Raw genomic sequence first — 27,667 nt, 5'->3', positions numbered from 1 at the left:
GCAGCTAGGCCCTAACTCCCCTCTGCCACCATGGATTTGCTTCAAACCTCTTGCAAAGTAAAGTATCCGTAGCCAGCAGTGCTCCCAGACCCCGAAACCCACCCACAAAGACCAGGAAGCCCCCCAAACAGGCCCCCGAAAACGCGACATTGAGCAAAATGTCAGAAATAGCACACAAAAAAAATCAGCGTGGATTTTGTCCCAACCACTTCTATCCGGTATTAGACCTTCCCAGGAATGCCCCAAGACCCGCCAACCCACCCGCAAAAAAAGCACAACACCCCCAAACAGCCAAAAAGGAAAATCTCATACTTACAATATTTCTCGGCCTTCGGTCCAAACGCGCTGTGCAGCTAGGCCATAACTCCAGTTTTGCACCACGGATTTCCTGAAAAGCAAATGCAATCAAGATTATACTGTCCCAGCAGTGCTCCCAGACCCCAAAACTCACCCACAAACACCCAGAACCCCCCCAAATCAATCAGCAAAAACACAAAAAAAAATCTGCCTCCGATTTGGTCCAAACCACTTTTGTCCGGTATTAGAGCTTCACAGCAATGGCCCCAGAGCCGTCAACTCACCCACAAAGAAGTAGAACACCCCCACAAGTGCTGAGTCTTTCTTCATTGGGCGTAATCCAGCCCTCTGCTTTGAGGGAAATAGGAGTCTGGAGGAGGAGGATAGAGGAGCATGTTCTTCTGAACTTGTGAACCTGAGAAATGCAGACTGCGGCACCTTTAAATCAATAAGCAAACAAGTGAAGACAGTTCTGCTGATGGGCTTGTTTTTGTGATTAGGTGATTAAAGTTTGAATTATATTAACTGTGCACAACAAAGAAAGACAGACACACAGGAATAAAAGTGAATAAGGACGAAAAAGAAAGTTATTGATTCATTGTCTCATTTTCAGGGCTTGTGTGGTCCTGGAATAAGAATAAGGCTTCGTCATCATACTCTGCGAATTCAGGCAGGGTGAGCTCAGTGTCACCTAACAGAGAAGAAATTCCCTCATCTACGTTGCTGTCCACCTCGTCTTCATCCGGCGTGCTTTCTCGTACTTTGTAATCTGGTGGTATGAGGTGCTGATTCATCTTGATCATTGTTAACCTCTCCACATTTTTGGACGAGAGACGGCTCCGTTTGGGAGTTACAATGCCACCAACAGCACTGAAAACACGTTCAGAAGACACGCTTACGAGTGGGCAAGACAAGTAGTTTAAAGCCAGGTTGGAGAGCTGTGGCCACAACTCTTTTTTCCCATGCCAATACGCCAATGGGTCAGCATTAAGATAGACCTCTGTTGAGTCATTCAGATAGTCCTGCACCATCGACTCAAGGTCCTCCTCCAAGGTTCCTCCACTTTGCTTAGATGTTGCTGTGACCTTTTGAGAACCAAACCCAAGCCAAGTTAGCCAATCCTCTTCAGCATCCAATGTTACTGTTGTGTCTGGTGCAGATGATCCGGTTGCCGGTGTCTTGAACGGCTGAGAGGTCACTTGTGCCACAGCCACAGGTGCAGAAGTGGATTGTTTTGACTGGGGATGGCCTGCTGATGCTGATGTACTGCCTTTTCCTTCAATGACCTGCCGTTCTCTTTCAAACCTCTTGGCTGACAAGGCTAGCCAACGTTTGTACTTTGTAACATCTTCATCAGCAAAAGGAAAGAATGCTTGGCCTGCCAGCGCCTTTTTGTAGCGTGGATCCAGAATAGTAGCACAAATGTAATGCTGTTCTGAGTGGATCTTTTTAAGACGTTCATCACCTTGTAGGCGCTCTAATAATTTCTCCGCCAAAACAAAAGGGTCTTGGTTTTCTTCATTTTTTTGAAACACAGAAGACACCGCCTTCAGTTGGTGCTCCGATTTACAAAAGGGGGTGGTGATGAACAGAGTGTCTGAATTGAGCAGACCACTCTTACCCAGTCCAAAGATCAGGGCTTGATCCATCACCGTTATTTATCTCACTGCCCCATCCCAGCTCAGAACCTGGCTATATGCAAATCAGTCTGTCCCTGGCCCAGTGCATCATGGGAACAGGGCAGACTAAACTACCAAGCCAATTCTTTACCAGAAAGGAGACAAGCTACCGGGGACCGGTTTCTGGCATTTCAGCCGTCTTCGGCCCGGCTTGCTTGAATCCTGATGGAGCAGTGAGAAAGGGACTCATGTCTGAGTATACCCTGCCACACCTATAGTGGCCAAAATCGATTTACAACATCAGGATTCAAGCAAGCCGGGCCGAAGACGGCTGAAATGCCAGAAACCGGTCCCCGGTAGCTTGTTTCCTTCCCAGTGTAAGAATTGGCTTTTGTAGTTTGGTTTGCCCTGTTCCCATCATGCACTGGGACAGGAACAGACTAATTTGCATACAGCCAGGTTCTGAAACTGGGATGGTGCAGTGAGCTAAAAAACGGTGTTGGATCTAGCCCTGATCTCTTGACTGGGTGAGAGTATTCTGTTTAATTCAGAGACTCTGTCCCTCACCACCCCTTGTTGTAAATATTTTTGTCCACCCTAAGCGTGGAAGGGTATACTCAGATGTGAGTCCCTTGCTCATTGCACCATCAGGATTCAAGCAAGCCGGGCCGAAGACGGCTGAAATGCCAGAAACCGGTCCCCGGTAGCTTGTTTCCTTCCCAGTGTAAGAATTGGCTTTTGTAGTTTGGTTTGCCCTGTTCCCATCATGCACTGGGACAGGAACAGACTAATTTGCATACAGCCAGGTTCTGAAACTGGGATGGTGCAGTGAGCTAAAAAACGGTGTTGGATCTAGCCCTGATCTCTTGACTGGGTGAGAGTATTCTGTTTAATTCAGAGACTCTGTCCCTCACCACCCCTTGTTGTAAATATTTTTGTCCACCCTAAGCGTGGAAGGGTATACTCAGATGTGAGTCCCTTGCTCATTGCACCATCAGGATTCAAGCAAGCCGGGCCGAAGACGGCTGAAATGCCAGAAACCGGTCCCCGGTAGCTTGTTTCCTTCCCAGTGTAAGAATTGGCTTTTGTAGTTTGGTTTGCCCTGTTCCCATCATGCACTGGGACAGGAACAGACTAATTTGCATACAGCCAGGTTCTGAAACTGGGATGGTGCAGTGAGCTAAAAAACGGTGTTGGATCTAGCCCTGATCTCTTGACTGGGTGAGAGTATTCTGTTTAATTCAGAGACTCTGTCCCTCACCACCCCTTGTTGTAAATATTTTTGTCCACCCTAAGCGTGGAAGGGTATACTCAGATGTGAGTCCCTTGCTCATTGCACCATCAGGATTCAAGCAAGCCGGGCCGAAGACGGCTGAAATGCCAGAAACCGGTCCCCGGTAGCTTGTTTCCTTCCCAGTGTAAGAATTGGCTTTTGTAGTTTGGTTTGCCCTGTTCCCATCATGCACTGGGACAGGAACAGACTAATTTGCATACAGCCAGGTTCTGAAACTGGGATGGTGCAGTGAGCTAAAAAACGGTGTTGGATCTAGCCCTGATCTCTTGACTGGGTGAGAGTATTCTGTTTAATTCAGAGACTCTGTCCCTCACCACCCCTTGTTGTAAATATTTTTGTCCACCCTAAGCGTGGAAGGGTATACTCAGATGTGAGTCCCTTGCTCATTGCACCATCAGGATTCAAGCAAGCCGGGCCGAAGACGGCTGAAATGCCAGAAACCGGTCCCCGGTAGCTTGTTTCCTTCCCAGTGTAAGAATTGGCTTTTGTAGTTTGGTTTGCCCTGTTCCCATCATGCACTGGGACAGGAACAGACTAATTTGCATACAGCCAGGTTCTGAAACTGGGATGGTGCAGTGAGCTAAAAAACGGTGTTGGATCTAGCCCTGATCTCTTGACTGGGTGAGAGTATTCTGTTTAATTCAGAGACTCTGTCCCTCACCACCCCTTGTTGTAAATATTTTTGTCCACCCTAAGCGTGGAAGGGTATACTCAGATGTGAGTCCCTTGCTCATTGCACCATCAGGATTCAAGCAAGCCGGGCCGAAGACGGCTGAAATGCCAGAAACCGGTCCCCGGTAGCTTGTTTCCTTCCCAGTGTAAGAATTGGCTTTTGTAGTTTGGTTTGCCCTGTTCCCATCATGCACTGGGACAGGAACAGACTAATTTGCATACAGCCAGGTTCTGAAACTGGGATGGTGCAGTGAGCTAAAAAACGGTGTTGGATCTAGCCCTGATCTCTTGACTGGGTGAGAGTATTCTGTTTAATTCAGAGACTCTGTCCCTCACCACCCCTTGTTGTAAATATTTTTGTCCACCCTAAGCGTGGAAGGGTATACTCAGATGTGAGTCCCTTGCTCATTGCACCATCAGGATTCAAGCAAGCCGGGCCGAAGACGGCTGAAATGCCAGAAACCGGTCCCCGGTAGCTTGTTTCCTTCCCAGTGTAAGAATTGGCTTTTGTAGTTTGGTTTGCCCTGTTCCCATCATGCACTGGGACAGGAACAGACTAATTTGCATACAGCCAGGTTCTGAAACTGGGATGGTGCAGTGAGCTAAAAAACGGTGTTGGATCTAGCCCTGATCTCTTGACTGGGTGAGAGTATTCTGTTTAATTCAGAGACTCTGTCCCTCACCACCCCTTGTTGTAAATATTCAGTTGGTGCTCCAGCATGTACAACAATGGGATAGCTTTTCCCAAATTACAGTCCTCCTTGCTGACTGCACGCGTGAAGACCTCAAAAGGACGAAGCATGCCTGTCAGGCTTTTAACTATTTCCCATTGCGCCGCATCCATCCTCAGGTCCATGTGAGCTGTACCCTGTTTTAAGAAATAGCAATCGAGTACCGTATACTGCTCATACAGACGCTCAAGCATGTAGAAGGTTGAGTTCCAACGTGTTGCCACCTCCTGGATGAGTGCTTTCACTGGCATTCGACGTTCATGTAGCAGGCTCCTCAGATGCTTCCGGGCCTTAAAAGAATGGCTGAAATGGTTGCACATTTTTCGGCAGGTGTCCACTACCTCGTACGCTGGACTGTCTTTATCACTCAAGAATTTTTTGACAACCAGGTTTATACAGTGCGCCAAACACAGCACTCTGAAATACTGTCCCAGCTCCATGGCCTTAACTACATTGGCGCCATTATCCGTGGAAACATAACCAATCTGGCGTTTTTTTGGGGACAGCCAGTCAAGGACCTTTGTGTTAAATGCATCCAAAATGTTTTGTGCTGTGTGACGTTTCTCCAAACCAAACATGGCTAGTGTTGCATGTTTCCGAGCAGCTTTAAAAACTTGGTCCGGGTCAACACCTGCGTTTAGCTTTGCTTTAACCCCTGAAAAAGAGACCCAGTGTGCAGTGATGCACATGTAATCAGCGCCTGCGCCACTGGTCCACATGTCTGTTGTCAGATGTATAGTGTGAACAGCACTCTTCTGCAAAGCTGCCCCAATCACCTCCAGCACATCTTCATGTAGTGCTGGAACCGCAACTCTGGTAAAATAGAACCGGCTAGGAACCTTCCATTTAGGGCAGAGCGCTGCCACTAATTCTAGAAAACTAACCCCTTCTACAAAAGAAAAAGGGAGAAGGTCCAGAGCTAGCATTTTAGCCAGCTTAGTGTTATACAGACGCGTCAGTGGGTGGTTGCGTTCATATTGCGCTTCTGTAAACAACATCTTTTTAATGTTGCCCTGGACCAAGCATTTACGGGATGATGATGATGATATCTTCGACCCAGTTACGCTCGCTGATGAACTTTTTCGCATTGGTGTCTCACTCTCTCCCACACTCTTAGTGTGGCTCACATGGGGTGTGCTGCTGACAGGGGTACTGGGTGTAAGTGAAGTGTTTGACATGTCTTCTTCCTCCTCGTCATCATCAGATGAAACATCAACGTTTTCTTGACCTGCAATTCCGGCTTCCTTGATCTCCTGTAGGTGCGCAAACCATTGGACAGCGTGCTGTCTCCTAAGATGACCTCTCTGGCCTCCGGTACCATAGTTGGTACCAAACTTACCACGACTAACTGCAAGCTTACAAATGCTACAAATGGCTAAGTTTTCCTTTTTTGGGCAAACACTAAAGAAGTCCCAAACTGGAGACTTGAAATGTCTGTGGGGGCTGGAGGAGGCGGCGATACTGGTGGTGGTGGTCATGCTGCTAATGCCAGATGAAGTGGAGGATGTGGATTGCCGAACTTTAGTACGTTGTGCACTTTCACCACCACTAATTGAGGTCGAGGTGGATGGAGGTCCCTTCTTGCGAGGAAGAAATATGGAAGCGGTAGGTGTTGGTGTACTAGTTAACTCCAATGATTGTTGTGTTTCCATTGCCTCCTCGTCGACATCATCATCACGCTCAGCAGCTTCTCGGGCTAGGGTCAAAATGTCTCTTTGCTGCATGCCCGCTGGGGCTGCAGTGACCTTTATGATGACGGGGTCGTCGTCGTGAGAGCCTTCATCAGCAGCAGTATCCGCCACTTCTTGTTGAGCCTCATCACACTCCATAACTATGATTTTTTCGACGACCTTCCTTTTACGCTTAAGTACCTTTGTCAGATCATGGTGTGCCTCACTCTCAGACGGCCGTGGTGGTTCCCAATTTTCATCCAGTTCATCAGAAGGAGGTGGGCTTGAAGAAGATGTAGACACCCCCCTTGATCTTTTCCTTGCTAGGGATGTGGAAGACAATGAATGATCATCAGGAGGAGTGGCTTCCTCCAATGATACCTCGGCTTGATTGTCGATTTACTGATGTGCCCCTACTTCGGGAGGAACAACTATTGTGGGCACTTGTGACCCTCCATGCACCTCTGCTTGTGCATCTCCTTGCGCTGCCTCTCCTTCCACATGTACTTGGGCTTGTACTTGCACATGTGGTTGTTGTTGCGGCTGTGGTTGTTCAACACTCGTCAGATGAGTTACAACAACCTGTGTTGATTGAGGGACATTGCTGCTACTTTCTTGCGATGAGCCAACATCACTGGTCGATGGTGATTGAAGAAGTACACTGGCTGCCTCTGCAGCACTCAAGGGCTTGGACTTAAGATGGCGTGGTGGTGATGGTGGCACTGAGCCCAATGGAGCGGGGGTGCTGCTCCCAGCTTGGTCCCCAGCAGATCCCGCTGCTGCTGCAGGCGTACTTTTTTTTTTAATCCCAAAAAATGTGGCAGGTGGCACACCAGTCTCCTTGGTAACTTGCTTCTTCTGCTCCTTACTGGCAACTTTCTTGCTAGATGAGCTACGGGGAACTTTTTTTGGGGCCATCTTCTTCAGAGCAGGTCAGAACAGCAGGCTGCAATTGCACGAGTTGCAGAGTTGTCTGTGGCCAGACGTGACGTCGCGTGACGTTATGCTGCAGCTGCACACACACACCGCTGCAGGACTTCTTCCTGGCACTGGTGGTTCTCTTGAGTCTTGTGCACCTAAAAGCAATGGAAGACAGAGGAACATCAGTTCAGTTATACACCCCAAAAAATCGAAAATCACAGAAGAATCAGCACAATCCCATGCCCTCCATGATGTTTAAATTCAAGACACCCCACAGAAAGACTAGGCCCATGCAAGACTCACTACCCCTGGTGAAAAGGCCACAAGTACAGGCCAAAAAAACGAAAATCACTGAAAAATCAGCACAATCCCAAGCCATCCAGCCCCTTCATGATGTTTAAATTCAAGACACCCCACAGAAAGACTAGGCCCATGCAAGACTCACTACCCCTGGTGAAAAGGCCACAAGTACAGCCCAAAAAAACGAAAATCACTGAAAAATCAGCACAATCCCATTCCATCCATGCCCTCCATGATGTTTAAATTCAAGACACCCCACAGAAAGACTCAGTCCACCCACCACTGAGTACCCCTGGGCATAAAGGTTGAAAGCTAGGCAAAATGGTTGCAGACCTGAGAACACTGCCAGCATTCAAAATGGCCCCCTCCCTCCCAGCACATGGCCAGGGCCTGTAGCAGCACTCAAAATGGCCCCCACCCACATGGCCTCTCCCCACTAACACCCCAAAAAATCGAAAAACACAGAAAAATCAGCACAATCCCATTCCATCCATGCCCTCCATGATGTTTAAATTCAAGACACCCCACAGAAAGACTAGGCCCATGCAAGACTCACTACCCCTGGTGAAAAGGCCATAAGTACAGCCCAAAAAAACGAAAATCACAGAAAAATCAGCATAATCCCATTCCATCCATGCCCTCCATGATGTTTAAATTCAAGACACCCCACAGAAAGACTAGGCCCATGCAACACTCACTACCCCTGGTGAAAAGGCCACAAGTACAGGCCAAAAAAACGAAAATCACTGAAAAATCAGCACAATCCCAAGACATCCAGCCCCTTCGTGATGTTTAAATTCAAGACACCCCACAGAAAGACTAGGCCCATGCAAGACTCACTACCCCTGGTGAAAAGGACACAAGTAGAGGCCAAAAAAACGAAAATCACTGAAAAATCAGCACAATCCCAAGCCATCCAGCCCCTCCATGATGTTTAAATTCAAGACACCCCACAGAAAGACTAGGCCCATGCAAGACTCACTACCCCTGGTGAAAAGGCCACAAGTACAGCCCAAAAAAACGAAAATCACTGAAAAATCAGCACAATCCCATTCCATCCATGCCCTCCATGATGTTTAAATTCAAGACACCCCACAGAAAGACTCAGTCCACCCACCACTGAGTACCCCTGGGCATAAAGGTTGAAAGCTAGGCAAAATGGTTGCAGACCTGAGAACACTGCCAGCATTCAAAATGGCCCCCTCCCTCCCAGCACATGGCCAGGGCCTGTAGCAGCACTCAAAATGGCCCCCACCCACATGGCCTCTCCCCACTAACACCCCCAAAAATCGAAAAACACAGAAAAATCAGCACAATCCCATTCCATCCATGCCCTCCATGATGTTTAAATTCAAGACACCCCACAGAAAGACTAGGCCCATGCAAGACTCACTACCCCTGGTGAAAAGGCCATAAGTACAGCCCAAAAAAACGAAAATCACAGAAAAATCAGCACAATCCCATTCCATCCATGCCCTCCATGATGTTTAAATTCAAGACACCCCACAGAAAGACTAGGCCCATGCAACACTCACTACCCCTGGTGAAAAGGCCACAAGTACAGGCCAAAAAAACGAAAATCACTGAAAAATCAGCACAATCCCAAGACATCCAGCCCCTTCGTGATGTTTAAATTCAAGACACCCCACAGAAAGACTAGGCCCATGCAAGACTCACTACCCCTGGTGAAAAGGACACAAGTAGAGGCCAAAAAAACGAAAATCACTGAAAAATCAGCACAATCCCAAGCCATCCAGCCCCTCCATGATGTTTAAATTCAAGACACCCCACAGAAAGACTAGGCCCATGCAAGACTCACTACCCCTGGTGAAAAGGCCACAAGTACAGCCCAAAAAAACGAAAATCACTGAAAAATCAGCACAATCCCATTCCATCCATGCCCTCCATGATGTTTAAATTCAAGACACCCCACAGAAAGACTCAGTCCACCCACCACTGAGTACCCCTGGGCATAAAGGTTGAAAGCTAGGCAAAATGGTTGCAGACCTGAGAACACTGCCAGCATTCAAAATGGCCCCCTCCCTCCCAGCACATGGCCAGGGCCTGTAGCAGCACTCAAAATGGCCCCCACCCACATGGCCTCTCCCCACTAACACCCCAAAAAATCAAAAAACACAGAAAAATCAGCACAATCCCATTACATCTATGCCCTCCGTGATGTTTAAATTCAAGACACCCCACAGAAAGACTAGGCCCATGCAAGACTCACTACCCCTGGTGAAAAGGCCACAAGTACAGCCCAAAAAAAACGAAAATCACTGAAAAATCAGCACAATCCCATTCCATCCATGCCCTCCATGATGTTTAAATTCAAGACGCCCCACAGAAAGACTAGGCCCATGCAAGACTCACTACCCCTGGTGAAAAGGCCACAAGTACAGCCCAAAAAAACGAAAATCACTGAAAAATCAGCACAATCCCATTCCATCCATGACCTCCATGATGTTTAAATTCAAGACACACCACAGAAAGACTAGGCCCATGCAAGACTCACTACCCCTGGTGAAAAGGCCACAAGTACAGCCCAAAAAAACGAAAATCACTGAAAAATCAGCACAATCCCATTCCATCCATGCCCTCCATGATGTTTAAATTCAAGACACCCCACAGAAAGACTCAGTCCACCCACCACTGAGTACCCCTGGGCATAAAGGTTGAAAGCTAGGCAAAATGGTTGCAGACCTGAGAACACTGCCAGCATTCAAAATGGCCCCCTCCCTCCCAGCACATGGCCAGGGCCTGTAGCAGCACTCAAAATGGCCCCCACCCACATGGCCTCTCCCCGCTAACACCCCAAAAAATCGAAAAACACAGAAAAATCAGCACAATCCCATTCCATCCATGCCCTCCATGATGTTTAAATTCAAGACACCCCACAGAAAGACTAGGCCCATGCAAGACTCACTACCCCTGGTGAAAAGACCACAAGTACAGCCCAAAAAAACGAAAATCACTGAAAAATCAGCACAATCCCAAGCCATCCAGCCCCTCCATGATGTTTAAATTCAAGACACCCCACAGAAAGACTCAGTCCACCCACCACTGAGTACCCCTGGGCAAAGGACCCCAAAACAGCCCAAAAATCGAAAATTCCAAAATTGTAGTTGCAGCAACTGTAATGCCCCAAACAAACTTACTTGTGAAATTTCTAATCCAAAAGTGATCCAAAGAAAGTCAAAAAGGCCTCAAATCCAAATATCCAGCAGCATCCACAAAAAGTAATCCTTCCAGCTCCAGATCCAAATGAAAAGTGACCAGGAGATGGACAAAGCACTGGGAGGAGCCTGCTGGACAGGAACAGGAAGTTGAAGACTGTGGGGCATTTCCTTCCTCCCCCCCCCCCTCCTCCCCAAAATGGACTCCTCGCAAAAAAAGTGCAGGCAAATGTCAACCTGAGGAGTTATTCAGATAAAAATCATCATTTCCAGAAGGTTTATGCTGCTTGCTGGTGGATTTCTTGTGCAGAATTGCACATTTTGTATTTTCGCGAGTGCGAGATTGTTGCTGCTCGCCGCATCTACAATCTCGCAATTGCGAAGTCCCGCGATACGTGATCACGGCGTACTCACGTTGGGGGCATGTGCGGGGCGCGGGATTACGGAAAAAAAAAGCAAGCGTTGTGCCCAATATTTCATTGTTTTTTCTTCCCAGGTTCTGTACCTTCCAGCTCCGGGTGTGCTTGCCCCGCGCTCCCAGTGACGTGCACCGGCTTTACTGTATGGAGGTCAGGCATGGCGCTATTCCCAAGGGCCGGAAGGAGCGCAAACAGGGGCCATTGTGCAGGAAATGTAATCTCGCCTTAACTTCCGGTGACGCCTGAAGCGCACACTGGAGATTTTCCACTTCTGTTGTGCACTGGCCTCGCGCTACGCACATCCGGACACAAGGCCCGCCTCCACAGAAATAGCAAGAAAGGTACTATCCCACCCCCGGGAATATGTGATGATATTCCGCAAACCAACATCCCGCATACCATCACTCCGCAATTTTTATAATGCAGGACTATTACTTCGCAAAGACATCCTTTCTAAAACTTTTACAACGCATATGACTTTATCACGCATGCCATTATAACGCAAATGCATGTGTGGTAAAGTCATATACATTGTAAAAGTACATTATTAAAACATCAAATAAATATTTGTATATATGTGTATTTATATATATATATATATATATATATATATATATATATATATATATATATATTTATATATATATATACACACATTTTTTTATTTTAATTAAAACATGAATTCTTTCAAATTGCACTATTTATAATATTTTTATTTATCATTTTATTTTATTACCCTTTACACCCTAAAAACTAATCCCACCCTGCTCCCTTTAAATACCCCTGCACCCCATAATCATAACCCACCATTACTCCTTAAAATACCCCAACACCCTTAAACACTAACCCATCTTAACACTATAAATATACCCTGTACCCCAAAACCCAAACCTATCCCTAAACCCTAAAAATACCCCTGTACCCCAAAACCCAAACCTAGCCCTGAACCCTATAAATACCCCTGTACCTCAAAACCCAAACCTACCTATGAACCCTAAAAATACCCCTGTATCACAAAACCCAAACCTAGCCCTGAACCCTAAAAATACCCCTGTACCCCAAAACCCAAACCTATCCCTGAACCCTAAAATACCCCTGTAACCCAAAACCCAAACCTAACCCTGAACCCTTAAAATACCCCTGTACCCCAAACCCCAAACCTACCCCTGAACCTCACAAATACCCCTGTACTCCAAAACCCAAACCTAGCCCTGAACCCTAAAAATAACCCTGTACCCCAAAAACCCAAACCTACCCCTGAACCCTAAAATACTCCTGTACCCCAAAACCCAAACCTAGCCCTGAACCCTAAAAATACCCCAGTACCCCAAACACAAACCTTGCCCTGAACCCTTAAAATACCCCTGTACCCCAAAACCCAAACCTACCCCTGAACCCTAAAAATACCCCTATACCCCAAAACCCAAACCTAGCCCTGAACCCTAAAAATACTCCTGTACCCCAGAACCCATACCTATCCCTAAACCCTAAAACTACCCCTGTACCCCATAACCCAAAACTATTACTGAACCCTTAAAATACCCAAACACCTAAAAACATATACCTCAGTACCTCAAAACATATACCCCTATACCCATACTTACCTTATACGAACATTAAAAAAAACATGCTTTTACCATTCATGCATTTACAACGAATTTCGTTGTAAATGTATGCATGGTAAAAGCATATAAAATGTAATGCCATGCGTTATAATGGCATTGCGGAGTCATGGTACTTTCGTAATGAAGTATGCGGAGTGATGGTATGCGGAAAGAAAGTTGCGGAATAATGGGTGTTTACCCTTCCCCGGTAAGTACATTGGTGGCACGGCGGCCCAGATCTCCAGCAACATACTCATATTTTTTCACCACCCATTTGAAAAATGCACAGGTCTCTCTCATTGATGGCCAGCACCAACATACACTTTTAGACACACCGCCGCCACAAGTTCTAGAATTGCGAACTTTAGAGCTGGGGAGCTACATTCGAATCTCAGCATCAGCTCAACATCCGGTGATTCCAGGCAAATCGCTTTGTCTCCCCATGCCTACCACAAATGAATGTGTTCTTCTGTAATGTAAATTGTGCTCATGCCATGTTGTCGAGTTCGCGCTATATAATATTGCAAGGAAAAATAAAGTAGGGAAACTTGAGTTCACACACTACTGAACGCGGACTCTTAAGTGCATCAGCAGTGCACTGTGAATCGGAGCGTTTCACAGGCCTGTCACAGATAAGAAATGCTATCAAAACGAAATCCTACAAAACAATATACTACTGGCTGGCAGCAATTAATACCCGGACAACGTCGGGAAGGGATGCTAGTATATATATATATATATATATATATATATATATATATATATATATATATATATATATATATATATATATATATATATATATATATATATATATATATATATATATATATATATATATATATATATATATATATATATATATATATACATATATATATATATATATATATATATATATATATATATATATATATATATATATATATATATATATGTATATAAGCACATTTCCCCATTAACACCGATTTAGTAAATCCCTTTGACACATCCCTTTGATTTGATCAGGAAAGTTGCCTCTTTGCCTCCATTAAAAATACGAATAACTGCTATTTATTTATGTTGCGCTGGTGCCCAGGCCTCAGCGTTGACATCTCAGTCAAGAAGACTACAGCTTTGGCCCACTACCTGGTTTAAGTATGGCACATGCCATAAACCCTAATTGTGATGAACTCTCAAAAGATAACATTGGCACATTGTTCCCTATGAAAAGTTTTCCACCTAAACAAACCGCGGAACAGGAAGAGAAACCAGACAGCAAACCGTGGAACAGAGTCTTGCCCCTACAGCTATTTTCTTTAGTATCTTACTGAAAGGTTAGGAAAAGAGACTTGAGCACTTTACTGTTGATATTTATATATTGCAGAAGAACAATTGCTCATTTGTCACACTGCAAAAAGAGTTTTAACGCCTGGTAACTTCCACTCCGTTTGACATATCTGCACTCAAGGTTTCAAAGTAGGAGTGTGCCCAGTTCTGCATTACTTTGCCAAATTCCATCAAGTTAGACCAAGAGTTTCATTTTTCACATCTAATTATAGGAGTAAAGTTTGTTCAGGAGCACAGCAAGACTGTGGCCATATTGGAATGTGGCAGAAAGGAACGAGTAGGCCCCAAAGAGGTTTTTGCTTGAGCATAGTTTTAAAACGTTTATTTTAAGTGATGTAGATAAAAATATATTCAAACATGAATTTGAACATGATTTGCCAAGGGTTTTGTGCAATTTAGTTTCACAATTGCAAAGCACCTGAGTGCAGAAGACAAATGAGTGATTTCCCCTTGTGTATATGCATGAACGTCATTTGGGGTGGTCATGGTTCGGAGATGCGACCACTGGCTTGTCCCTTGCGACCCCTAGCACTGTCTTTGCAAACCTTGACCTCAAAGGCTGCAAACTCAGTGCCAGGAATGTGACATTACCTTGCTGCCGAGGTAAGTAGAAACATTATTTTAAACGTGTGTTGTGTGCATGCTTGCAGGTGAGAGTGTGTTTATGTGAGTATTTGTATTTTTTAATTTTATTATTCTTTTATACATCAAACATCAACAGTACAACGTAAACCAGTACCGCAGCCCACCTTATCACATTTGCTTTACGTAACACATGTTCCCTCCCCGTTTACAGCGCTTCTCATTTGGCAGTGCTGCATCACAGGCATTACCTACTTCATTCACTTTCGGCATCTCTTTCTCTTAAGTATGCAGCCAAAGTACCCCATATCTCTTTTGGTCTAGACGCATTTGGAAGTTCCTCTGAGTATGTTGCCAGTGTCATCTCACAGTATCCCAAGTCCTTAACCCAGCGTTCCAGTCTGGGGGTGATCTTCTGCCCATTTCATCGCCACACTTCTTTTGCCCGTCAGTAGCACTGTAGCTGTAAACTTATAAAGAACCCCCTTTAAGATTGGGGAGTAGCCCCAACAGGCATAGACACTTCAGGGCAACAGGACCCCCCACCCCACACTTAGCATGCATCCCGCAAATAACACACTAGACACCAGTGTTAGGTTGGGGAAAAACTGCTGCAGGTTTATTTTATTACATACAACGTTATGTAATCATAGTGGGTTATCTTACGGGCAATCCAAGGGCAGGCCGCATTCTCGCCACCTGCCCGCCTGATGAGCCAGGCAGCACCGTGGCGAACCACCATGTGCTGCCCCTTATGGTAAACATAATACTCACGCCCCTTGCGGGGCGTACTAGGCAAACCCCCGGTTGCATAGGCCCACAACCGCCTGAAGGACAAATGGGGCGCCGACACGAGGCCCCAGGTCTTAGGCTCTGGCACCCCTATGTGCCCGCTGAGGTCCAGTGCTGAACTTCTCTGCTTCCGGATTGCCCTGTAACTACGCCTGCAACGAAAATAAGAACATTAAAACGTTCAAACTGTCCTCCACAAGCTGACACACAGGGTGAGAGGTCGGGAGGGAAAATGTGTGTCCCCCCACGAGGACACTACGACGCGTCCGGTGCGGCAAATAGGCAGAGAAAATGGCGAGGGGGGCTTAAGTACCCCTCGCCCTGCCTGCCGCACCGGACGTGACCACCCAGCTCCTCCTAGCTCCCCTCGGGCTCCTCCTGCCCGGGGGAGGAGAGAGGCTAGAGAGGGGTGGGGGGAAGCCCTCAGTGTCTAAGGGGCCGCCCTCCTGATGGCCACTGCGTGAGCTCGGGCAGCCGCAGGTATGCAGATTACAATGTATAGTGCACCCAATCATCTTGTTTATGTTTCGTACCACCTCATACCAGAAAGATTTTATTCTGTCGCAATCCCATGCTAGGTGAATAAAGTCTGCTCCCTCTTTCCCACATGTGAGAGTGTTTGTATGTGTGTGTATGTGCGTGTATGTTTAAGAGTGGGTGAGTAAAAGTGAAGGTCAAAGGGCGTGTGATGTCACTTCCGCTACTCCTGGCATTTTGGTTAATTGACATCCATATGTATGTGGTTCACGAAACCACATAGCTAGATTTAACGTTCTACAAATTAAATCTTGGTGATCTTGTCCATCAAGGAGCGGGGAAGAGGGGAGGGAGGGGGGGGGGGGGGTTTGGCAGGATAGTGGAAGAATATCCTGGAATCGGGAACAATGTTCATGTCCCACAATAGAACAACAGCCGGACGGTGAATAATTCAAAAATCCGTCAGCTCGGATTTGAGAGTAAAAGCCTATGACGTCTAGAAAACCAATAATTTCACAGTCCAAAGCCCCTGGTTCTAGAAAAAAAACATATATGTTGTAAATAAAATTAACAAGCGTGTCCAAAATATAGCCCATAACTTTACCATAACAAAACCATATTAACACACACACATCAAAAAAGACTTCTCAGATCGTGGACACACACCTAATAAACCGGAAGCCATCCCAATATGTTGAGATTTCCAAAACGGATCTGATATAGTGAGTGGCATCCCCACTGACCCATCGACAGTGGCAATAAAGGACTCTATGCCTGCACACGCTTCGTCAGTTTCATCTTCACACCAGAGTCAGCTGAGCCAGCATTTGCCTCCAAGGCACCCCATAGCATGTCTCTATGCCGAACCATAAGTACCACTCTTTTTGTAGTGCCTTCTCCACCGTCCCAGCACCTTTGCCCCAGCTGACCCCCCAGGTGACCACCTTCCATCACAGCCTCCCCACTGGAAATGCCACTGAGTCCCTCCTGCTCGCATCCTTCACAGTCCAAGCAGGCACAATACCTCTCACGCTTCTCAGGTCCCCCATTAAGGATGGATCCGCCCATGCCATGCTCATAAGCTGGTACCAGACCCATGCCCCAGACCCAACAAAAGCCTGGTTCATTGCACAGGATCAAACTTGAGACAAGGTGCTCTGGTTTGTCCATACTCAAGCCTCTCCACATGTCCTCTGTCCACGGTAGACCATCACGTATCTTTCCCGCAGATATCCACACATGAAATTCTCACAGAAGCTCCTCCTGGGAGCCCTCAACACACCTTCCGATGCCTTCTTGCTCCAGGAGTGAGACCCAACCTTAGCCACCATCTTGGGTCAGTATATGGCACTCAGACAAGTGAAACCCACCCATTATCGTGTGCGTGCACGATGCTCAAGTTATCACACCCCACACCAGTCTGCCATTTTGCGACGGCCGCATAGTCTGGATGATTCCCACACTGAAACCCTGCTGCAGGGTGAGGTGGCACTGGAACTTTAGGACCGTGTCAAAGCTTGCTGATACACCCAGTGTCTAGTTCATATCCTAGTAAACACAGAAAAGGGACAAATCCAAAATAAATGGTTCGTCCCGGCCTCTGCTCTCTGTCATCACCCACACATTGAGTATGGAGAAACCAGGCCGGAAGACAACCACATGGGCCCCACTATACTCCCTCGTAATGGAGAAATATGACGTGATTGACTATAAAAATGTCGGGAACCCTCGTTTAAATGGTGAGACAGCCTGGGTCGAATGTCCTCTCGCACAGCTCCACCTTCTTGCAAAGGCCCTGTGTGCCTTGCAGGTCAGTCCACCTCGGCTTTGTTGTCAAGGTGTAAAGCAAGGGCATGGTTTATTGAAGTAAAGAGCAGAGCTTTAAATGGAAATATAGAAATGCAGGTACTCACTATTTAGAATAACTGTTTGCCCCGCAGAAGTCCCGGTACGCTCCCTTTAAATGTACGTACTCTCCTTTTCAAATTAAAGGAGTGCAGCTACTCAGTACCGGCCAGACCCTGCCCATTTAAAGCACTGGCACAGCGAGAAATGGGAATGGCAAATTAATAGTAAAAATGTAGTGTTATGTGGCACAGTTTTGGAGCTTTGAACCGCTGGTTTTCGGAATGCTGGATGGTACCAACTTGGTTACATCTGTGCACTGAGACAAGAACACGATAGGATAGGAGCAATGTGTTGCCGACGTCTGAACAATGAAAGGCTGATTTGGCCCAACCAGGAGGCCAAAGTCTGACTCATAAACTGAAAGCGTGCCTAAGCAGCATGGCATGAACCGACTGAGATATTGTACACGCTAGCGACCGGTACGCCTCTATCTTACTCATCGAAGTCTGCGCACCCGTCTTGCATTGACAGCAAACCCTGCAGTGGGAATAAGCACCGTGACTGGTCCAGCAGCAATAAACACAGTGGGAGACAAATGGCCTCCCAGAGGGCGGCCGAGCGCGCGCGCAGGTGCTGCTGCGCATGCATAATTATTAAGGGGGAGAGATTGCTTCAGAGACACATTAATAAGCGTAATAGCAGGCTGCTCCTCTGTGGCATATTTAGCTCAACATCTGGCAAGGTTTCCATCCCCCACTTTGCTTGCGTGCCCTCAGCCCAGTTTGCGGCATCTATTGAAATACCGGGAGGATCATTATGTGTGGAGGGGGCTACAGAATGAATTTACTGTGGAAGAGGTGCACGTCGGGGCAGCAGAAATGGCCCAGTCCATTAACATTGGAACTGCAATGGCGGAAAGCGAAATGATGGAACCCACTTCACAAATGTGTGGCCGGAGCTAAACCCCCCCTACCAGTAAAGGCTTCAAAGGTCAGCGATATGCTCCCTGGATCCAATGTTCTGTCAACTGAAGCTGCCCCACAGACTCTGGTGTGCACGCACACTGACTCAGGGCTGGCTTTAGAGCTGGTGGCGCCCGGTGCAACCGTTTTGTCGTCCCCCCTCCCTCCCCCCCCATGACCTCCTCTTCGGATTCCCTGACTACCACCCTGCAAAAGTGTCCCTTACACAGGGCACGAGTCGGGGGTACACGCAGGTGGACGGCGTCCGCCCACTTTTTTCACAGGATGGACACCGTCAACCCTGCCAAGATGTTGGGCCCCACTGAAAAAGATGCTGAACTCATCCCGGTGTAATTTCCAAATACTGGGACACTTTCAGCAGCGCCTGCACGTCGGACAGCTGAAATGGCCCAGTCCATTAACATTGGAACTGCAATGACGTAAAGCGACATGATAGGACCCACCTCACAAATGTGGTGGGAGGAGATAACCCCCCCAACCCCCCACCGGTAAAGGATGTAAAGGTCAGCTGAATGCTCCCTGGATCCAATGTTCTGTCCACTGAAGCTGCCCCACAGACTCTGGTGTGCACGCACACTGACTCAGGGCTGGCTTTAGAGCTGGTGGCGCCCTTTGCAACAGTTCTGTCACCCCCCATGACCACCTCTTCGGATTCCCTGACAACCCCCCGGCAAAAGTGTCCCTTATACAGGGCATGAGTCGGGCGTACACGCAGGTGGACGGCGTCCACCCACTTTTTTCACAGGGTGGACACCATCCACCCTGCCAAGAAGTTGGGCCCCACTGAATAATGTGCTTAACTGGTCCCAGTGTAATTTCCAAACACCGGGACACTTTCAGCAGCACCTGCACGTTGTTGTCTGCTTTCGATCACTACAACGTGCAGGCGGGGACGGAATGGGGCTTTCTTATTTCTGACTCCTGCGGGGCCCATAACAAAGGCAGAATCTAAGGGGACATACAGCCTCCTTTTGTTCGAGTCTCTTGGCTGGGAGCAGTCAGGAGCTTCACACCTAGAAGCAAATGCAGCAGAGGAGAAACAAAGGCTCACACCTTGTTAGCGCTTCACACATATTTAAGAGAGGCAGCTTTTCACTTTGTTCAGACTCTGTCTGGGTCGATATGCATGCGCTGTAAGAATGTCAGATGTGTTGGTCTTTCCCAGTATTTACACAAAATAAATGTAATTTATATAGTGCTTACTACACCTGAGGAGGAGTTGAAATAATTTAAGTACCACTATTTTTTCTTTTAAAGCACTATCGGTAGAGGAAGTTTACGCTGACAAGACACAACATTGTTTTATGTGTAGCTTGCAAAAGTGTGAATCTGCTGCCTAAATCAGGAGGGTTTCCCTACATACTCGAAATGTGCTCAAATGTACTCATGTACTCATGATAGACATGTTACACATATATTTGAGGGCATAAGATCTGATGTCACGTCTTATGATGCCACTTCCTGTGATGTCATGTGCCGTGATGTCACATACTGTGATGCCACTTGCATTCTGAATAACTAGGTTATTACCCCCAATTCTTTTTTAGGACTTGTGCCCCGGGCGCAACACGACATGATGGGACCCACCTAAAAAATGTGGTGGCCAGAGCTAAACCCCCCCACCAGTAAGGCTTTAAAGGTCAGCTGTATGCTCCAGGATCCGGTGTTCTGTCTACTGAAGCTGCCCCACAGACTCTGGTGTGCATGGACTCTGACTCAGGGCTGGCTTTAGAGCTGGTGGCGCCCGGTGCGACAGTCAGTTTTGTTGCCCAACTACCCCCGACCCCATGACATCCACTTCGGATTCCCTGACTACCACCTGGCAAAAGTGCCCCTCATGTCTTCATAGCCCCTCTCTCACTTACATTTCATTTGTTGCAAAGCACTGGTACAGGCTGGCTTTACTAATGACTAGCAGCCCGTCCCGACCTTGTCCGGGAGCATTCAGTCTTCCCCTACCCCCGCCTGCCCCAACATTGGCAAGCAGCCCATGCCCCCCCCGCCCTGTCCCCCGCCTGCCCGACCCCCGCCTGCCCCGACATTGCCTTTCCTCAGCTGATCTGTTTTCCCGCCTGGCCCGACCCCCGCCTGGCCCGAGTCAATGGAGGTCGGACAGTACTACCTGCCAAATGTTCCACCCGTCACCTTGTTAGTCCCTGTCCCCCGCCTGCCCCGACATTGCCTTTCCTCAGCTGATCTGTGTTGTTGTAACTCCCCGTCCCCCGCCTAGCCTGACACCTGCCTGCCCCGACATTGTCCCCGGAGCCTTACCTCAGCCGCCGCTCCTTAGTTCACCACTCCTCGCCGCTCTTCTCCTCACCGCCTGTGTTGTTGTAACTCCCCGTCCCCCGCCTGGCCCGCCACCCGCCTGCCCCGACATTGTCCCCGGAGCCTTACCTCAGCCGCCGCTCCTCAGTTCACCGCTCCTCGCCGCACTGCTCCTCACCGCCTGTCCGCCGTCGCTCCTCCCCCGCGCCATGTCCGCCTCTCCGCTGCTCGCACCGCCGCTGGCCTGTCCGCTGCTCCTCAGGTCACTGCTCCTCCCCCGCGCCATGTCCGCCGCTCATCGGACGCCGCTCCTCCCAGTGCTCCTGACGTGAGCACGCAAGTCGCGGCCGGCGCTACTTTGGAGGGACTACTTTTTTTTATATAAATTTTGTAAATAACGTTTATTTTTTAAATTTATATAGCCTATGTCCTTCTGCTTGCCCTGACGTTTTCAAACATGTATTGGGTGTTTGGATTGGTGGTGTACTTTTCGAGTTTACCTGGCTCAAAGGACACAGTTCTCTCTTTATAATAGTAGTATAGATAATGTATATCTGCCCAAACGAACCCTTTTTAGCAAAATTAGGAATAGATATTGAAAGACTGCGGAAAAAACATAATGTCCTATTTTATGCAGTCCGCATGTAGCTCTTTGCTGACAGTTCATAACAGTCACTGTTCTCTATTAGGGATGTATCTTATGAACTGTTGTAACAAAAGAATCTCTGTGACAAAAGCAGTAATGCACTCAGCTGTCCCTACAAAATACAGATTTGTGATCTGCATGATACGTGTTCTTTGCAGCAGGCATATTAACCATCTACACTACGTTATATCACTAAGCAAAACTTGATCTCTCTCTCTAACAGGAACATTAATTGCAAATGTTATCTTGACATTTTGATTGCTGCCTGAAAGCTGGATGCACAAGGAACTCTGCAGAAAGTGTTTTTAAATCGTAAATTATTGCTAAGCCCAGGGCTCCCCCTGAGGTCAGCGCCCAGTGCGGCTGCACGAGTCGCACTGCCCTAAAGCCGGCCCTGCACTGACTGGCCTGTATTTCCACTTTCCCCTCTTGTGCAGAGTAAGGCAAGTGAGGAAAGCATATGGCAAACATATTTTATGTATATATACGTATATATGTATATACATATTTATACATATACACGTATTTATACTTTTCTACATTGATATTTATTTACAAGTCTATCAAGTATGGCAAACATGTATTTTCCCCAAAATAATAATAGGGCAGCAGTTGGAATAATATATCTTACCTTTGTTGCATATTTTGGGATATTTTATGCCTCTCTTCCGAGTTTCCGGACAATTAAAGTAATACCATTACTTATGGGAGGTGTTGACCAATGGCGGGGCTTCAATTGTTAGAACAACTAGGGCTGGACAGGTCTTTTATTCCACCGGGTATTTTTGCAGGTGGAGTGGAGCCCTTAGAGGCCGGTTTTGAAAGCCCAGAGCTGCTCCTGGTGCCTCTGCCACTTACCCCAGGTTGGGGGAGGCTTGAAGCAAGAGAAAGAGAGGGAGGGATAGGGGAAAGTAGAGAGAATGCGAATAGAGAAGGAAAATAAATTAAGGAGCGAAGGAGAGAGAGAATAGAGGGATGGAAAGAGAGCGATAGTGTTAGAAGTGGAAGGGAAAGGGGTTAGTTTGAGCATTTTTGGCAGGGCTCCAAAGTCTGGCCCTGATGAACAGCAGCAGCGGCAGACATTTTATTGTAGAAACTGGTATAGTTTTACTGTTAGATGAGGTGAAATTAATAAACCATGGTATTTGCAGATGATAACTAAAGGTATGCAGAACTTGTGGAGTTTCACTCTGCGGAATTCCACGGAATTACCTAAAAACTCTGTGAGATTACTCGGAGTTCCGGCAGAGTTCAGTACCTTGCACTGCTTGTGCAGATTTGTAGCTCTGGGAGCTTGTCCTGGGCTGTAAAAATCAGTGTAAATTACTCTGCACAGAGGGCATTACTTCTTTCTGCCGTGCAAGTAGATTTTCTACTCAAGCGACAGTATCCTCAACACAAGCTGTAGCAACCTCCCGTGACCGCCCGCATTGAGAAACCTTGCTGGGAATCCGGAATAGCACTCGATTTTCTCGCTCACCATCTTAACATTGGTGAGCCGCATGCAAAAGAAAAACTCTGCCACACGGAAGTTGGCAGAGTTTTTCTGAAACTCTGTGCGCCAAGCAGAGCGCGAAGTGGGCAAAACTCCATGAACTCCGCCGGAGGAGCAGAGTTTACCGCCCACCCCTAATGATAACACTTTTAGCCATGGGTCTCAGACTTGATTCTCCAGTGCATCACCTCTGGCCATGCGCTCCCTGGCTGTTTAACCACACAGCTCCAACAGAACATTCTAGACTACATAAACAAAGAGATTATTTGAAAAAAGGAAGGAAACACAGAAATTATCACACAAAACCTTTAGATTTCCTAAAATTATATGTAAATAAATATACATACATATGTGGGCTTTCAGTCAGTCCTCTTCATCCCATTGTCTTCCGCCCACTACAACATAAAGCATGGGGCCTATGGTCAGCCCACATCAGCCACTGTCTAACTTTACTGAGAGTCTTGTCATTCTTTATCACAAGGAGCCCATCGTCACACAAGTAGATCATCCCGCTGAAATTTAATGAAGAGTGAGATATTTAACAAACCTAGGGACATATTATCAAGGGCATTATCGCCGCTTTAGCGTGACTTTTTCCAGTGAAAGCGGCGATAATGTTATCGCCCTATTAGCAAGCTGTCGCTAACAGCAGTTAGCGACAGCTTGTAGGCGATAGCGACCGGTTTGGGGCCCGCTTTGCATGTCAGCAATATTTACCGCTAATGACATGCAAAGTGGGCGTACCCAACCTGTTAGCGACTGAAAGCAGTCGCTAACATCGCTATAGCCTATCATCAATGCAGGCGAAGCGATAAAAAAAAAAATACGCGGTAAGCGCGAATATCGCCAAAACCTAAAGCCTGCTCAGACCACTTCTTAGCCTCTATATCCAATGGGAGGTGGATATTCTGGTTAAGACCCTAGTGGCGATGATGCCTAAATATCGCTGGATTTCCAGCGATATTCACGCATTGAGCCGCTATCGCCGGATATTTTATCGCATTTGAGATAAACGTTGCTAATAGCACGTTATCTCTGCGATAAAATCCAGTGATGTGCGGCGATAAAAAAAATATCGCTAAGCTCATTTAGCGATAAATATCGCTAGTTGTTGATAATATGCCCCTCAGTAATTATTGGATACAGTAAATTTAACCCAACTCATAATTCTGACCCCTGAACAAACAGGGGTTTAAACAATGGTCAGAAAACACTGACCCGTCTGTAATTAATGCCCTAGTCTTTCCATCCGTACATATTTTTGTTGTACTTACTTCATGTCACAGTGTACCATCCAAATAATTCAGTTCTTGCAGTACGAGTGCGACTTAACTTGGTGCTTGATGCATATGCAAGGCTTACATTATGAGTGTGTTTTTGGACTAACACACAGTGCAAATAAAGCATAGTTTGCGCAATCAGTGTCTGTCTTCGCCAAGCACATGAAACAAATACTGTAATGATTACAATATGTGTGGAAATGTGTATCTACGAAAACACATGATTCAATTAGTGCAGAGTTTACACCCGGTATAATTCTTCATCGAGCACATGATAAAAATAAATCACTGTTTACAGCATGTGTGTTTGTCCAGAATAACAATACAAATAGTGCAGCAAATAGTACAGCATTAATAGCCGTTGACAGTCTTTAATGAGCATGAATACATTCAACTGTTGCACTATTGTCAATATGTCTTTCTGCACTAGCAAATCATCTAAACAGTGGACTGTTTGCACTTTGCTTGTGCCTCTGTGCACATTAAACTAATGATGCAAGTCTTGCTTGTAAAAAATAAATTAAAGGCAATCAATAATAAGCATAGGAAAGGCAATAGGTATCGCCTTTTTGATCTATTTCCTCTGCCAATGCTTTTTGCCTCTGCTGTGTAGCATCACCAAAAAAAAGGATACAGTGTGTCATTTCGTAGGTGTCGACATGTGTGATGACATGTGCAGGCATGCATGTGCACTCCTAGGATATGGCACATGTTAGGAATTGGGTCTCTAGTTGGTATTTGTTTGCACCTGTCCAAGTAGGTACCCTCACTCTAGTTAGAGTAAGAGAGCCACACAGTTAAGATAACCCATCTTCTCTACCTTGGTAGCTTGGCACGAGCATTTAGGCTTATCTCAGAGGCAATGTTTGCACACACACACAAACACACACACATACATGTAAATGTACATATATAGCGCAAATCACCCACACCGCAGGTATCTAGGCGCTTGCTTAGGGAACCCGTCCTGGTATTCCCCTGTGAGATAACCCCGGCAGGGTATCCACAAGGTGAAAGCCAGGCATCCCGCCGCGAGGGGCCGTTGTGGAGATTAAGCAAGCTATTGCCCAGAGTCGCAGAGTGTGAGCCCGTGAGTCGAGTAGGCACCGGAGCGAGAATTATCGAGTCCGTGGAATTATTGAGCCCAAGCCCCGTCGAGGAGGGGAATTGAACCCTGGTCCAGGGCCGATCTCGGCTTCCGGGTCTGCCGCCTCTAACCCCTGAGCCACACTTCTCCACATCATAGCACATATACACACACACTAACACATTGAAAACACTACAAAATGAGTCCACACCAGTTTAGAAAATAGCCAATATTCATCTGAATGAAACAAGACCAACATTACACAAATCCAACATACACAAGTAAAGATATCACTTTTTAAAGGTAAGTTAAGTTCAGTTCATAGAAATCAATGGATGTGTCACTTTTAGCACAAAGTACCTTGGATGAGTCAAAATTCAAAGATAATGTGAGGCGCAGGAGAGGTGAGGCACCAAAAAAGCAAAGCGATGCATCCGTACCCTAGTCTCAGGGGAGGTGGTGCGTAGGTTCCTTACTGCCAGGGGAGGTGATGCGTTGGTTCCTTACTGCTGCGCATGGGAGGCGATGCGTTTGCTCCTTACTGCTGCACAGGGGAGGTGATGCATCAGTTCTTTACTTTTAGAGGAAGTGATGCATCGGGTCCGTATTGGAAGGAGAGGTGATGCGTCAATTTCTGGGCACGCGGCCTTGGTTCCTTACTGCGGGGCAATGTTACAGAGAAATCGGCGCCCACGGACGATGTGTTGAAAATCCAGATGTTAGTTTAAGAAAACGGGGTAACCCTGTGTCCCTCAGAACCTGGGTAATTAATGGTTAAACAAAGAATGGTTCTGTCGGGTAGGCCAAAAGCGATTTGGGGATGCTATTAATGCAATCAGAATAAAAAAGCTCTCTACACACAAAGATCTATCACCTAGCACTTAAAGAATAGGACGTGAGATCAAAGATTAGAATGATATTATGTATTTTATATCAGAATTACTTCATTCAATGATACATACATTACATAGGTAGTTTGTCAAGATCAATATTAGAGTGCCATTTGGTGACATATGTGCATGGTGTGTAGGTGGTGAACAATATATACAGTAAAAAACATTTTCATATATACATATATATACAGGTGTTTGGATATGCCAGATGCTAATTTATATCCAAGGATTCCTATCTTTCCTAGTATGGAATCCTGGTGATACTTGACCTAGGACAAGCGTAGACGTTTCGACCCTATGGTGCCCCAATGGGTGGTCACGACAGGTCTTCCTCAAGACAGGTGCGCGGGCGTTGGGGGGGGACGAGACAGTCCCATTAGAAGGCCGGTAGTCTCAGCCTAAGGCAGATGGGCACAATGGCCAATTATCAGTAAACTGGATCAGTCAGGTTACTAAAGGAGAAGATGGTCCGCAGTCCCATCCATCTGCTGCGTAAAGTCAGGTACGCAGCAGATGGATGGGACTGGGGACCATCTTCTCCTCAGGGGCGTAACACAGGCTTCCGCAGCCCACGCGGTGCGGGGTGGCCCCTAGCTCCAAGGGGCCCCCTCGGCACTTAACTCTGGCCGGGAGAGCTCCTGATTGAGCCCGGAGGGGGCCCCCTAAGTACCGTGCAGGGAGGCCCCCTCACTTTTCGTTACGCCAGTGCTTCTCCTTTAGTAACTTGACTGATCCAGTTTACTGATAATTGGACATTGTGCCCATCTGCCTCAGGCTGAGACTACCGGCCTTCTAATGGGACTGTCTCGTCCCCCCCAACCCCCGCGCACCTGTCTTGAGGAAGACCCGTCGAGACCACCAATTGAGGCACCATAGGGTCGAAACATTGACGCTTGTCCTAAGTCCAGTATCACCAGGATTCCATACTAGTAAAGATAGGGATCCTTGGATATAAATTAGCATCTGGCCTATCCAAACACCTGTATATATATGCATATATGAAAATGTTTTTCACTGTATATATTGTTCACCACCTAAACACCATGCACATATGTCACCCAATTGCACTCTAATATTGATCTTGACAGTCTACCTATGTAATGTATGTATCATTGAATGAAGTAATTCTGATATAAAATACATAATATCATTCTAATCTTTGATCTCACGTCCTATTCTTTAAGTGCTAGGTGATATATATTTGTGTGTTAGAGAGCTTTGTTATTCTGATTGCATTAATATCATCCCCAAATCGCTTTTGTCCAACCCGCCAAAACCATTCTT

The sequence above is a fragment of the Lissotriton vulgaris genome, chromosome 5 (assembly GCF_964263255.1).
Source record: "Lissotriton vulgaris chromosome 5, aLisVul1.2, whole genome shotgun sequence".
NCBI classification, from domain to species: Eukaryota; Metazoa; Chordata; class Amphibia; order Caudata; family Salamandridae; genus Lissotriton; species Lissotriton vulgaris.
Note: the sequence above shows the minus strand (reverse complement) of the source record.